Genomic DNA, 14,574 nt, shown 5'->3' with positions numbered 1-14,574 from the left:
AATCATTTCCAATGTCAGGTAATCAGAGGACACAGATTTCATCTAATTGACTAAAGAACTAGAAGCGACACAAAGGGATTTTTTTGACACAGTGAGTTATGATCTGAAATGCACTGCCTGAAAGGGCGGTAGAAGCAGGTTCAATACCAGCTTTCAAAAGATCATTGAATGAATACCTGAAGGGAAAATGTGGTGATTGTTCCTTTAAGGGCAACACAGCCGAGTAAGGGTCACCTGGCTTGGATGACTAATTGGGACTCAGAGTGGGGAATCACCCCAGGGGGAGGAGCTCCCCTAGGCAGAGGTGTTTTCGAGCTCGCTGCAAACATGCTGCTGCTCTTGAAGATCACTAAATAAATCCCTTTTGTCACAAATGGAGTCTCTGAAAGTGCATCGTTACAGACAAAGAGTACAATGGGTTGAATTTTCCACTCCCCCTGCCAGCGGGTATATGAAAAGACTGTAGATCCAGTAAAGTTAAAAATGATTTCATAAAAGAAAATAATTTTTACAAGAAAGAATGCTCTCTTGGAGTTCAGCTGGGAAATATAATCCCTGATAGAAAATACGTAGACTTAAATTTGTGTATAACTCCACACACTGACATGGCCTGCAGTTCAGGTTACAATTCATAAATACAATGTAACATTCAGAATGAATTATTATGTACTACACCATTTTGTAAAAGTGTGTTGATTGTCTCGGTTATAATTATGTTTTGTTTATGCATTAATTAATCACAGACTCCCTCTGTTAACCTCAGGCTAGACCATTACTTGAACACAATGTTCTGTTTATCACAGTTCTCAGTCTTACAGTTCCGCTGCTGACTTCATCAGGCCATTCGTTCACCTTCTGGCTTTTATGGGCTGACTCTCTACATTGGCCCTCGCTTAAACCCTCGCTGTACTTGGGCAATGCTGTCACTCATCTTTTGGGTTGCCTTGCCCTCGTTGATTTCATGAAACAAGGGCAGCTCATATTCAGACTTACTCACTCCAGGAAAGATCAGCAAATCCAGTAAAGAATTCAAGAGCAACCTTGTTCTCCCAGAGAGAATGTGGAACTTTCCATCAGATGAGGTGCTCCCATTCGATGTCTTTCAGGGGAGGTCGAATAAGCGCATGAGGGGAGAAAGGAATCAAAGGATTTTGCAGATGGAGTTACATGAAGTGGGGCGGCATGGTGACGCAGTGATTAACACTGCTGTCTCACAGCGACAGGGTCCTGGGTTCAATTCCAGTCTCGGGCGACTGTGTGGAGTTTGCACTTTCTACTCCTGTTTGCGTGGCTTTCCTCCTCCAGTTTCCTCCCACAGTCCAACAATGTGCGATTAGGTTGATTGGCCTTGGTAAATTGCCCCTTAGTGCCAGGGGGACTAGCAGGGTACGGGGATAGGGCTTGGGGGGGATTATTGTCGGTGCTGGCTCTCTGGGCCAAATGGCCTCTTACTGCACAGTAGGGATTCTATGGCTGGAATTTTACCGCCCACCTGCTATGGGAATCGGAGTGGGTGAGGGGCAAAACATGGAAAGGCCCATTGACCTCGAGCAGGACTTTACAGTTTCGGGATGAGCGAGGCCATAAAATCCCACCCTTTGACTCTATGATGAAGTGAAGTGACAAGAGGGTCGTGGGGAGTGGAAACACCAGTACAGAAATGTTGGCCTGAGCTCTGTTTCAGCAGTAATGTAATAATAACATCATTATAGTTCTGTAATTTCTGTCTAATTTTAAACTGCAAATCAAATATAAGAACAGGAATTGTTGGAAATCCACAAGGGGAATCTGCATGTGCAAAACACGGGGGAGATGATGGCCTAGTCATTAATCCAGAAACTATTAATCCAGAAACTCAGCTAATGTCCTGGGGACCCGGGTTCGAATCCCGCCACGGCAAATGGTGGAATTTGAATTCCATAAACAAAAATCTGGAATTAAGAATCTACTGATGACCATGAAACCATTGTTGACTGTTGGAATAACCCATCTGGTTCACTAATATCCTTGAGGGAAGGAAATCTCCCGTCCTTAGCTGGTCTGGCCCATATGTGACTCCAGAGACACAGCAATGTGGTTGACTCTCAACTGCCTCTGAACAAGGACAACTAGGGATGGCAATAAATGCTGGCCAGCCAGTGACATTTATGTCCCACGAATGAATAAGAAAAATATTTTGGTTGAGGCCTAATATCAAAGCAAGACCACATATCTAGAACAAAGAGGGAAAAGAAGCCTAGTAGAGACAAAGGATACATATATATTACTCACTACTGCAACAAGGCAGCTACTGAGATTATTACAGAATACATTGCACAGAAAGAAGCTCAACTAAGAGCTTGAAACAAGCTGTCTTTGTACAACTTGACAGATTATCCAAAATTTCTCACCTTTCCTAGCTTTTGAAAAGATTGTTTGCAAGCGACTAGCTTTCAGACTATCTACAGAGGGAGCTATTAACTTGTGTAGCACTGAAAGGATTTGAGCAAAGAATAGGTTGTATAGTTCAGCAGTATCATAGGTCAGGTTGGCAATAATGTGTGCACTGCAGCCATGCGTCAGATACACAAAAATGCACTCCTCACAATGATGGGTGGCTGGCATACATGACATCGACATTTCTTGCAACAGCTACTAATAAGTATTGGATCCGAAGAAATGTGAATCATCAGAAGCTGCAGAGACAGGAAGTACATTTTCACACCAGTTCCCTGCTCACTGCAAGCAACATTGTCAATTTTGTATCTGAATACACCAGGTATTCAGGCCCAGAGGCAGAGCTTAGATAAGTGATAAACTACCGCTCTCATGCACCAACAATATCCTTTAATGACAGCCTTAGACTGTTGCCCGTGGGACATTATGTTCCATACTTGTTGCCTTTCCATTCTTTGTAAACTTTCTATCCACTGAAGCTAAATAATTGCCAGTTTTGTGCTTGTGGACACGTACAAATGAAGAACTGGCTTGAAAGCCGATCAATTCCATTTTGCTTCATATCCTTACAGCAGCAAAGAGAAGCAACTTTTATCACAAGGTTCAGCGCTGGATTCTAATTGTGAACGAACCCCCTCAGCGCTCAGATCGCGTTGTGGTTTTACCATTTTATCGGGTGGCACAGTGGCACAGTGGTTAGCACTGCTGCCTCATAGCTCCGGGGAACCGGGTCTAATTCCCAGCTGGGGTGACTGTCTGTGTGGAGTCTGCACATTCTCCCCGTGTCTGCGTGGGTTTCCTCCGGTGCTGCGGTTTCCTCCCACAGTCCAAAAGACGTGCTGGTTAGGCGCATTGGCCATGCTAAATTCTCCCTCAGTGTACCCGAACAGGCGCCGGAGTGTGGTGACTAGGGGATTTTCACAGTAACTTCATTGCAGTGTTAATGTAAGCCTACTTGTGACACTAATAAATAAATAAAATTGATTTTATTTTTAAATTGGAATAATTTCATTTGAAGAATTCAGTTCACTGCAAAGTTATTTACTTTTATACTCCAAATGTTGTGAGTTCCAGCAGTCCATTGTGCTAATTTTTCCCCCTGTTGAATTCTGACAAAGAGATGTAATGAATCTTGTGGCTTTTGAAATAAGCTTGGGATGAATATTCAGGCCACGATGGGGCATGACAGGAGGGCAGGTGGGGGGTGGGGTGGGTGCTGGCTGCCAGCATGTTGGTTGGTCAGCGGGCAGCCAGTTGGCCTCGCTGAAGGCCTGTTAAGGCCTGTTGCCAGAGACTACTTCCCTTTCGGCACTGGTATAGATGCTTAGAGATGGCCACCCAGCAGCAGACTGGTGGGCCAGCGCTGCAGCATACCTGATTTCAGCTGCTGTGGCAGAGTGGCCACGATGATGGGCTGGCTGCTGAGGCCACTTTTTAATTTATAGAATCATAGAATCTAGAGTGCAGAAGGAGCCACTCGGCCCGTCGAGCCTGCACCAACAACAATCTCACCCAGATCCTAGCCCCACAACCCCATGCATTTACCTTCCTAATCCCACTGACACCAGGGCCAATTTAGCATGGCCAATCAACCTAACCTGCTTTGGGCTGGGGGAGGAAACCAGAGCACCCAGAGGAAACCCACGCAGACACGAGGAGAACATGCAGACTCCACACAGTCAACCACCCGAGGCCGGAATTGGACCCGGATCCCTGGCGCTGTGAGGCAGCAGTGGAGGGCCAAAGGGCCTGCTTCCTGTGCTGTGCTGTTCTTTGTTCTTTGTTCAATGCTAACCACTGTGCCACCGTGCTGCCCCAAACGTAATATTAATACTAAAACTAGTTGGAAAGTGATTGCCTCCATCTTGAAGGGTAGAGAGGAGAGGGGGAGGTGTCCACTCTCTCACTGTGTGCCATCCTTAATTGTACAGTGAGCCCATCCCCTGGCCATTAATTGGCCAAATCTGGAAAAAACGGCAGCCGGCTTACTCTCCTCCATACGGTGCGGGCTTCTTTTGGCCCCAACTTCAGGATCCCAAAGCTCACAGAGAAAATCCTGCCCCTAAAGTTTGAACTGCAACTAAAGAATAAAATTGAACATATTTTAATATTCTCAAGTCACGTCTGCATTGATGGTGTGATGTAATTGCTATCATTCAGTCTTTCAAACTTGACTATCCATGTTATCTTCACTACCTGCTGTTGGTTTTGAAATTTAAAAGTGTTTGGAATGACAGAACATGCTGTTCCTCTTTGAGGGTGGGGTGTCTTGCGAGACATCCACTGTGCATTTGTGTAAAATTCACACTGTCAGTGTGGAGCTGTGCTTCTTACTCATTATTGTCTTGCATGGAACTTAAATCTTAACAAGTGGAGACCTGTGAAAATGAAAACAGATGAAGTGTAATATCTTTTGTCTTCGCAATAAAAGACAATAAGTGGAAGGAAAATTTCTTTTCTGAATTTGTGGTATTGATGTGAAAACTGTAATTTATTTTCAGCGAACAATCTAAGACATTGGGCCCGATTTTACCATTTTCATTCTAAGTGCTGAATCTGGGCGCAAGTCAGATCCAACTTGGAAATCTGCTCTCAGGCGCCCCCATACACACTTAGCCTGGAAAAGAAATCGCGGGTCTGAATCGCGCTGTGGGCGGGGCTTATCGCACCTGAAACAATCGGAGCTCTGAACTGCACATGCCCAGTGAGAAAAAAAATTGAAAAACGCACCCCTGTCACATCGCCCCCAGCCGCAAAAAGCAGATAAAACGGCCCAGGAGTGAAAAGCAGGAGTGATGGCCCCAACAGACATCGCCCCATCTCCACAACATAACTGTCCCCCCTTATCCACCCACCCCCCCCCCTCACCCAGACCGATCGTGACCCTCTGCCCCTCCTTTCCCCCCACAGATCACCCGCAGAGTGGCAGCGGACCCCCTCTGCTCCCCCGCACCCCCCCCCACCCCACCAGACAATGATCGGGCCTCCCCCCCCCCACCAAAGAATGATTGGACCTCCCCCCCCCACCAGAGAATGATCAGCTTTCTCCTCCCCACCGATAATGATCGCCCCCACCCGACCGCCCCACCGATCTGCGTCAGAGAGCCATTGGAAGCTCTGAATTTACCTTTTCAGAAGCTGGAGCGCCTGAAACAGACCTTTGCCGAGCAGGTCTGTTTCACACCAAATCTGGACGCGCGAACGCGATGGTAAAGGGGGAACTGCTGGTAAAGTTGGGCGTGCAAATGCATTTAACTCGCCGTTGCGCCCATTTTGGGCGCGAATCGGATCGCGGCCATTTTCGGGCCTTGGTAAAGTGGGCATCTGCGTGGACGCAGGCGCGGATCGCGTTAATGGCCTCACGCCCGACTTTACCAAGTTTTCACACCCAAAAACAGGCGTGACGCAATGGTAAAATCAGGCCCAATGGCTGGGATTCTCCCAGAAAAAACCTAAGTGCCCAACAGGCGGAAAAATGAGAGAATTTCCTGCCTGCTCTTTGGGCGTACTTCCCTGAATGAATCTCCGACACTCTGAGCAATGCAGAGTGCCTCGCAGTGACTCACACCAGAAACTGGGGGGCAGGGCCTCATCCGAGAGGCTGGCAGCATAGTGCTGAGCAGAACACTGCGCATGTGCCGATCTGTCAGTGCCGAGATCGCGTGTGCACACTGGCCCCTCCCCCCATTGCTACCCAATCACTGTTCTACCCCCCCTTCTGATTGCTGGCCCTCCCAAACACCCTCCACCCCCCCAACCATCACTGGCCTCCTGGACTCCCCTGCCGGACCAGCCCCGAGCCACCCCCAGCCCCCCCCCAATTCCCCTTCCCCGCCCCTCTGACTGAAGTCAGTGGGGAATCCATCCCTGCCGACTCTGTCTGGAATGGCTGCAGGTGGGATTCCTGCCCTTCCTGCCTTAGCGAGCTACTGGCCAATTCTTGGAGTCCGAGGGTGGGGAGGGTAGTGAAAGTGATTTGTGGGGGTGGGGGTGGAAAGTGAGCATTTAGGGTGGTGGGGGAGGAAGAGCATGGTTAGCATTGCTGCCTCACAGCACCAGGGACCCAGGTTCAATTCCAGCCTTGGATTACTGTCTGAGTGGCAATGTTCTCCCCGTGTCTGCGTGTGTTTCCTCTGGGTGCTTCAGTTTCCTCCCACAGCCCAAAGATGTGCAGGTTAGGTTGACTGGCCATTCTAAATTGAGCCTTAGTGTCCAAAGATGTGTGGATTAGAGGGATTGGCTGGGTAAATACGTGGGGTTATGGGTTTGGGACCTGGGTGGGATGTGTTATTGGAGAGTCAGTGCAGACCCGATGGCCCAATGGTCTGCTTCAGCATTCTAGGGATTCTAGGAGGGGTAGAGCGAAGGATGTCCAGTGGTCTTCCAACCTGAAGGGGTGGGAGAGGGGCAAAGGTAATAGGGGTGTTCTGATAGACGTACAGTCCCTCCTACCACCCAAGTCCTGAGCTTAATCATTATTGGGCTTCCCCGACGCCTGGGAAATCCTCCCACCAGCCTAAAAATTGAGGATGGGTGGAAAATGTCCTTAAATGGCTGCTTAAGAGTCTTAATTGGGGCAAAGGTGGAGGCCCGTCTGCGGCCTTGCATGTCTCAATGTTAAACCGCTGCAAGGTTGAGGTGGGCAGGAGTCCAGAAGGGAAGCCAGTTCCTTCTATTGCATACTCCCACCAATCCCCCCAAACCGCCCCTTCCCACCCCATGAGGGAGCTAGAAATTCTGGCCATTATGAACTAATTGTAATAATGACAGTGGTGTGGCTCCTGCTCTGCCCAAGACTGCGAGAAATTACAAGGGGCTGTGAACGAAGCCCAGTCCATCACTCAAACCAGCCTCCCATCCATTGACTCTGTCTACACTTCCTGCAGCCTCGGAAAAGCAGCCAGCATAATTAAGGACCCCACGCACCCCGGACATTCTCTCTCCCACCTTCTTCCATCAAAAAAGATACAAAAGTCTGAGGATAGGTGCCAACCGACTCAAGATCAGCTTCTTCCCTGCTGCTGTCAGACTTTTGAATGGACCTACCTTGCATTAAGTTGATCTTTCTCTACACATTAGCTATGACTGCAACACTACATTCTACACTTTCTCCTTTCCTTCTCTATGAACGGTATGCTTTGTCTGTATAGCGCGCAAAAACAATACTTCTCACTGTATACTAATACATATGACAATAATAAATCAAATATAAAGCTTGTATTTATAATGGCATTATTCACACGATTAAATGTCCCAATGAATTGCACAAGAGTATAATCTGACAAGAGTTCACATTGAGCCAAAGAGGGGAAGTTTAGGACAGATGACGTGAAATACGCTAACTGTGAAAACTTCCAAAATGTGGCTGAAAATGGCACAACTAACTTAGTGACTTGCCAAACATACCCAATTCCTCATGGGAGCAGACGGAAGAAGGTGGATTAAGCTTGAGTCACTCGGGGCTTCACTTCTGCTTGATGTCAGCGAAGCCCTTTTATTTAAGCTTATTTATTAACGTCACAAGCAGGCTTACATTAACACTGCAATGAAGTTACCATGAAAATCCCCTAGTCGCCACACTCCGGCGTCTGTTCGGGTACACTGAGGGAGAATTTAACATGGTCAATGCACCTAACCAGCATGTCTTTCGGACTGTGGAAGGAAACCGGAGCACCCGGAGGAAACCCATGCAGACACGGGGAGAACGTGCAGACTCCGCACAGGAAATGACCCAAGCTGGAATCGAACCCAGGACCCTGGTGCTGTGAAGTAGCAGTGCTAACCACTGTGCCACCGTGCCACCCCAGAGTGATCTACTCATGCTTTCCATTCTCCTGGACATGTTTGATCGGGTGAAACATGAACAGTCCTTTTAAACATTGACATTTATTTTAAAAGCTGCCATTTCTTAACAAGTTCAAAACACTCCCCTGAATTCACTGGTGTCCGCTTAGCCATCCCTATTGAGTTAGAAGTTACTTTTCAAGCTCAGCAATTACGACAGCAGTTTTGAGTTGAATGTATTATGGATGAGATTCCGCTGTATGTGCTCCCAATCTTCAGTCATTCCCCAATTTCCACCGTGGTTTGTGGCTGCGGGGCTAGTTTAAAAGTTTCCCTCGCTGCAAGAGATTAATAAGTGTTAAATTTATCCTCGCCATGAAAATGACAACATAAAAGACAACGACAGATGAAAATTTCATGCATGAGGGATGTGCCACCACTTGTTTCTCTAAGAGACAATTATAACTCGGAACTCGAAGAATTATGTTGACAAGTTTCATAAATATTCTGTCACCGTTTCATGGCATATCCCTGAATTTTCTCAGAATATGCTGAAAGCTATAGCTTTTGAAGTGATGCTTAAAAAGCTGAATGGGAACATTGCTTAAGCGGGAAGAATTAGATATGTTTTTCTTCATGGTGTAGTCAATGTTAAATTTAGCACTGTGTTCCAAGTGGTATTTCGGTCTCCATAAAACAAGCATTATTGTACAATAGATTCATCATTGCTGACTCACTTCCTCTTATTCTGATCTCTAATAGTCCTGATTGTATCAGATTCCACTGCATAACAGCCTAGATTTTGTAACGACAATGAAACTTCTGCCTTTGCCTTCATCACTCTGTAAAATTGTCAGCGATTCCTGGCATGCATTCATGGACAGTTAAACATCGTTAACATCGTGGAAATTGCTAACCGTGATATTCTGCTTCTCCACAGGGTGCAGGTTTGCAGCATTCACTGATAAAATCAACACAGAATCATTTACATGGTATGAATATTAACATTTTACATGCTATTCCTGCTGTAAAAAGAACGAAAAAAACCATTCGGCCTTATTGAATCAGAAGTAACTGAGTTTTTAATGATGTATTAAGTCATTGACACTGCTGAACAACCTCTCTGGCCCTGAAAAACTACATTTACAAGTCAGGGTATGTTTCTCTCCCAAGAAAATGTTAAAATTGAATGATCTTTAAAATTATTTCAATGAGAAATTAATTGTTACCTTTTAACGTACATTCATGATATTTCACTTTCTCCCTTAATCATATGTCTTTAACAATCCAAGTTTCATTTTCTGTGAAATGATTAACTGTGAATGATGTTCCATGTTTTTTACTTATGCTTTGCTGTCCAGAAGAATTCATTGATCCGATTGGCTGATCAGCCTGCCGGCTTCCTGCCCTGTTCTGGACACCACAGATCTCTACAAATGGTGTTAAATTCAAAGTGACATAGAAATGGAGGAAATCTACATTCTAGAGTCAACTCAGCCTTTGCAGGTAGCTTTTCTCAAGATCAGTGATAAGTGCCACCCCTTCGCCAATTCCAGCCTCTGTTCCTTTTGGCTGCATAGCTAATTTCGAATGCTATTTCACCTGGACGCAAGCATGATCTGAAAAAGTGGGAACAAAATGTCCTTGTATTTGCCGATTAATAGAGATAATAGAAAACAAAATGATCTCAATCCTAACAATTGCCACATCTGCCACAGGTTTGTTAATCTGACTCAGAAGCTGAACGGAACAAGTGGACCAAATGGTGGTTCTACTTTACAGAATGCTCTGGGCCTGATGGAACTACAACTTCAGAGAAATAAAGGGATCTTCTCTAATCCAACTAAAACACCGAGCTTAGCAATATTTACCGCTGTCGCTGACTACCCCATGAAGAATTACACATTTTTCTAATCTTCAAGGTGAAATTGTGGAGCGTGAACCAGTCAGACAGGCTTTGGTAAGGCAGACCATTGGGATGTTGAAGATGAGGTTCTGGTGTCTGGATCATCTGGCTGGAGCCCTGCAATACAATTCGCAGACAGGATACCATGCACTGCGGCATTCGGCCTCTGATCTTCGCGTAAGCGTTCTTCAAGGCGGCCTTCACGACAGACGACAGTGCAGAGTCGTTGAGCAGAGACTGATAGCCAAGTTCCGCACACATGAGGACGGCCTCAACCTGGATCTTGGGTTCATGTCACACTATCTGTAACCCCCACAGCTTGCCTGGACTTGCAGAATCTCACTGGCTGTCCTGTCTGGAGACAATACACATCTCTTTAACCTGTGCTTAATGCTCTCTCTACTCACATTGTTTGTACCTTTAAGATTTGATTATCTGTAAAGACTGCATTCCAATCATTATTCTGTAAATTGAGTTTGTGTCTCTGTATGCCCTGTTTGTGAGCAGATTTCCACTCCACCTGACGAAGGAGCAGCGCTCCGAAAGCTAGCGGCATTTGCTACCAAATAAACCTGTTGGACTTTAACCTGGTGTTGTTAAACTTCTTACTATCCCTGTAACCCCATGTATTTACCCCACTAATCCACCTAACCTGCACATCTTTTGCCTGTGGGAGGAAACCGGAGCACCCGGAGGAAACCCACGCAGACACGGGAGAACGTGCAAACTCCACACAGACAGTGACCCAAGGCCAGAATTGAACCCGGGTCCCTGGTGCTGTGAGGCAGCAGTGCTAACCACTGTGCCACCGTGCCACAATACGACACAAAAACCTGTCAACGGCGACAGTGGATTACTCATTGCTTTTCCTGCCTGGAAGGACACTTTGCCAAAATATTGGAAAATTCTGCCCTCGGTTCCCAAATCAGGAAGTTGGTGACATTGTGTGTGTCCTTGGTCCTGACTATCTCAAAGACCAAAAGGCATTCTGCGAGGATTTCTCTGATCATAGTAACCAAATACAAATGGATGGTCAGTGCCTTTAACAGCTGCACTAACTGCAGCCCTTCCAAGTCCTTATTCATTGCATTGCCCCTGACCCTGAGCTGAGAATCCATTTAAACAAACTCCCTTGTTGGCCTGAGCCTGAATCTTGAGCAGAATTGTTCAAATCCAGTCCCTGAAAGGAAGTATAAGTGCATACTTCTGTAGGAGGGGATAACCGAGTCCGTGATTCTTTGAGTCTGCGTCAGGCTTCAGTAAAACGGTTTTATTTCCACATGCATGAGGGAGAATCAACCCGGACCCAATGAGGTCCAGTCTGTATCTTGGCTGATTCTGAAGATACAAAGACTGTACACATTACTTATACTGTTCTCTGGGGTCCGGAGTATTGTAATACAGGATATCATTGATACGAATAGCTTGAATTGATTATAGTTGATCACATTAGGTGGGTCTATTGTCCTGGATACTTCACGTTAATTGGTTGTGTCCGGCTATCCTTGTCTATCTGTTTTGTGATACAAAAGTGGTGTGGGCGATAAATAGGTTTCAATGGCGTGATAACAGTCCCGTCTCCCCATTTTCTAGGAACAGTGGCTTCTCTATACTCAGTGGAGCCTTGCTGATCAGTATCGACCCTGCATTGTTCGCCAAGGTTTTGAAACAATCTCACCTGTAACGTAACTGCGTTGGCAATCTGAGATGTTAATTGGGTATGTCTGCCCGCAGATAGGGTTAAAGCACTGGATCCACCCTTTCTTAGACATTCCATTTCCTGCTGTTGCCTGCACACTTGGATTTGCCCCAATACTGGATTCTGCCCTCCTACACTTCCAATTCTTGGCAAGGTACAGGATTCACCAAAAGAGTATTAAGATAGAGAAGGCAAAGGAATGTCTTACCTGCTGTATTGTGGAGTTTCCGGCATTAGCTGGCAATTAACCATCAAATGATAGCTTCATTGCCTTGGGTCACTGTCTGTGTGGAGTTTGCACATTCTCCCCGTGTCCGCGTAGGTTTTCTCCGGGTGCTCCGGTTTCCTCCCACAGTGCAAGGATGTGTGGGTGAGGTGCATTGGCCATACTAAATTGACCCCTAGTGTTAGGGGGACTAGCTAGGGTAAATGCATGGGGTTATGGGGTAAGGGCCTGGGTGGGATTGTGGGCGGTGCAGACTCAATGGGCCGAATGGCCTCCTTCTGCACTGTAGGATTCCATGGTTCAGTATGTCAAAACGTTTGTATATTGGAAGTACTTCATTCGAGTGTTCTCAGACCAGGTAACTGTCTCCAACTAGCTCCTCCTGTATATTTTATGTTGGCATTAATGTTATTAGTTACTGTGGGCGATGATGTATTGCCATTTCACACTGTACAAGATCTCCGGCTGCTCTGATCATTCTACATGATACTGAGTTGTTAACCCTGCAACATCAATCAGTATGCACACTCTGAACATGAAATGTTCCCGGCTAAAGGATACAGTAAAATATTGATCTGCAGAAAAAGAAATCTCGCGTCCACTGCGTTTTACTGCAAATTAACTGCATCGATTTTCATCTGAAATAAAAAGCCTATTGATAAGAATTTATGCATTTACATGGTCAAAGATGGGGGTGGGGGGGGGGGGTGCGGAGGGGTATTGATCAATGGAGATTGGGAAATTCATTTTAATTCCATGTTTAATTTTTTTCCCTAACTTGGCTGAGCTTGCAATTCTTTAAGTCATCAAATCTTGCTTCTCTGCTCAGACAGGTAATTATACTGGAAATTAAATGGTTAGGAGCAAATTACTATCTGGCAGCACCTTTCAATTGAAGAGCAGAGTTTTTTTTTCAATTTATTCTTTCATTGGATGTGGGCATTGCTGGAAGGGCCAGCATTTTCTGGCCATCCTTTAGTTACCCTTGAACTGAATGGCTTGCTAGGCCAAAGGACGCAAAGAGGCAATCAAAAAAGTAAAAGTTTATTCATTAGTCACAAGTAGGCTTACATTAACACTGCAATGAAGTTACTGTGAAAATCCCCCAGTCGCCACACTCCGGCGCCTGTTCGGGTACACTGAGGGAGAATTTATCATGGCCAATGGACCTAACCAGCACGTCTTTTGGACTGTGGGAGGAAACCAGAGCACCAGAGGAAGCCCACACAGACATGGGGAGAACGTGCAAACTCCACACAGACAGTGACCTGAACCGGGAATTGAATCTGCGTCCCTGGCGCTGTGAGGCAGCAGTGCTAACCACTGGCTCTGATCACTGAAGGGGGGTGTGGTGGTGAATGCTGGAACTGATTCCAGAAGCGGTGGGGCGGTGGGGGGTGGGGGGTGCGGGGGGAGGGGAGGGCAGGGTGCAGGTGGTCAATGTTGGCTCTGATCACAGGGCGGGGGGGGGGCGGTTGGAAGGGCCCCTGAGACCTCTGTGGTGGGTCAAGGGGGGGGGGGTGGGTTAGTTTTGGGTCTAATCAGGGAGCCCTTTAAACAATACCCTGATCTCAATGCAGCCGGGCTTTGCCAGTGTGTTTAGGCCCCGCCTCTCTACATGATGGCATGAAACACACCACCTGTTTTTTTTTGGCCTGAACTGACACTTTGCCAAATTCTAGTCAGATCGCCCCCAACATCATTATCACTGAGACTAGATTTTGACTCTAGATTTTGTAAATTGAATTGGATCTGAACCTGTGTCCCCAGAGCATTAGCCTTAGCCTCTAGATTACTGGTCCATTGGCATTAGCACTACACCCATCACCTGTACAGTATGAACTAGAAATACGTCAGTGTCCACACTACCAGTGATGTTGCTGGATCTATAGGTTTTGTTATTACAGAATTCTCAAGACTCTGGAAAGACCCGATCAAATGGGAGGCAACATTTGGAACTTTGTTGCTCAAGAAAGGAGGGAGTGAGAAAACAGGGATCGACCACCAGTTGACATCAGTAATAGGGAAAATGCTAGAAGTCATTATTAAGGACACAGCAAGCCTGCAAATCACATCATGATTCGATATCACTCAAATAGTTTTATGAAATAGAAACTGTGTTCAACAACTTGACTAGAGATTTTGTTCCCAGGATGTATAGCAGGGTAGATAAGGGGGCATCAGTGGATGCAGTATATGGATTTTCAGAAAGCTACACCAGAGGTTGAGGCCTTGTGGGGATGATGAATTAACACCGGATTGACGATTGTTGAAGGAGAGAAATTAGCTTGGAGGATTAAACAATCCATTTTGGAAATGCAGGATGCAACTAATTGAGTGTGCAAGGTCAGTGCATGAACCATAGCACAAGGAAAGCAATAATTTTATCACTTTGTCCCCAAGGCAGGGAGTCTCACCCACTGAGAGGTATAAGTTATCAATTTAAATGGTTGATGATCATGTTCAGTACACACATGAATATCTGTTATGTACTGACTACTCTTCACGAAATAATTCTTTGGC

This window comes from Mustelus asterias, chromosome 11 (assembly GCF_964213995.1).
Source record: "Mustelus asterias chromosome 11, sMusAst1.hap1.1, whole genome shotgun sequence".
Lineage (NCBI taxonomy): Eukaryota > Metazoa > Chordata > Chondrichthyes > Carcharhiniformes > Triakidae > Mustelus > Mustelus asterias.
Note: the sequence above shows the minus strand (reverse complement) of the source record.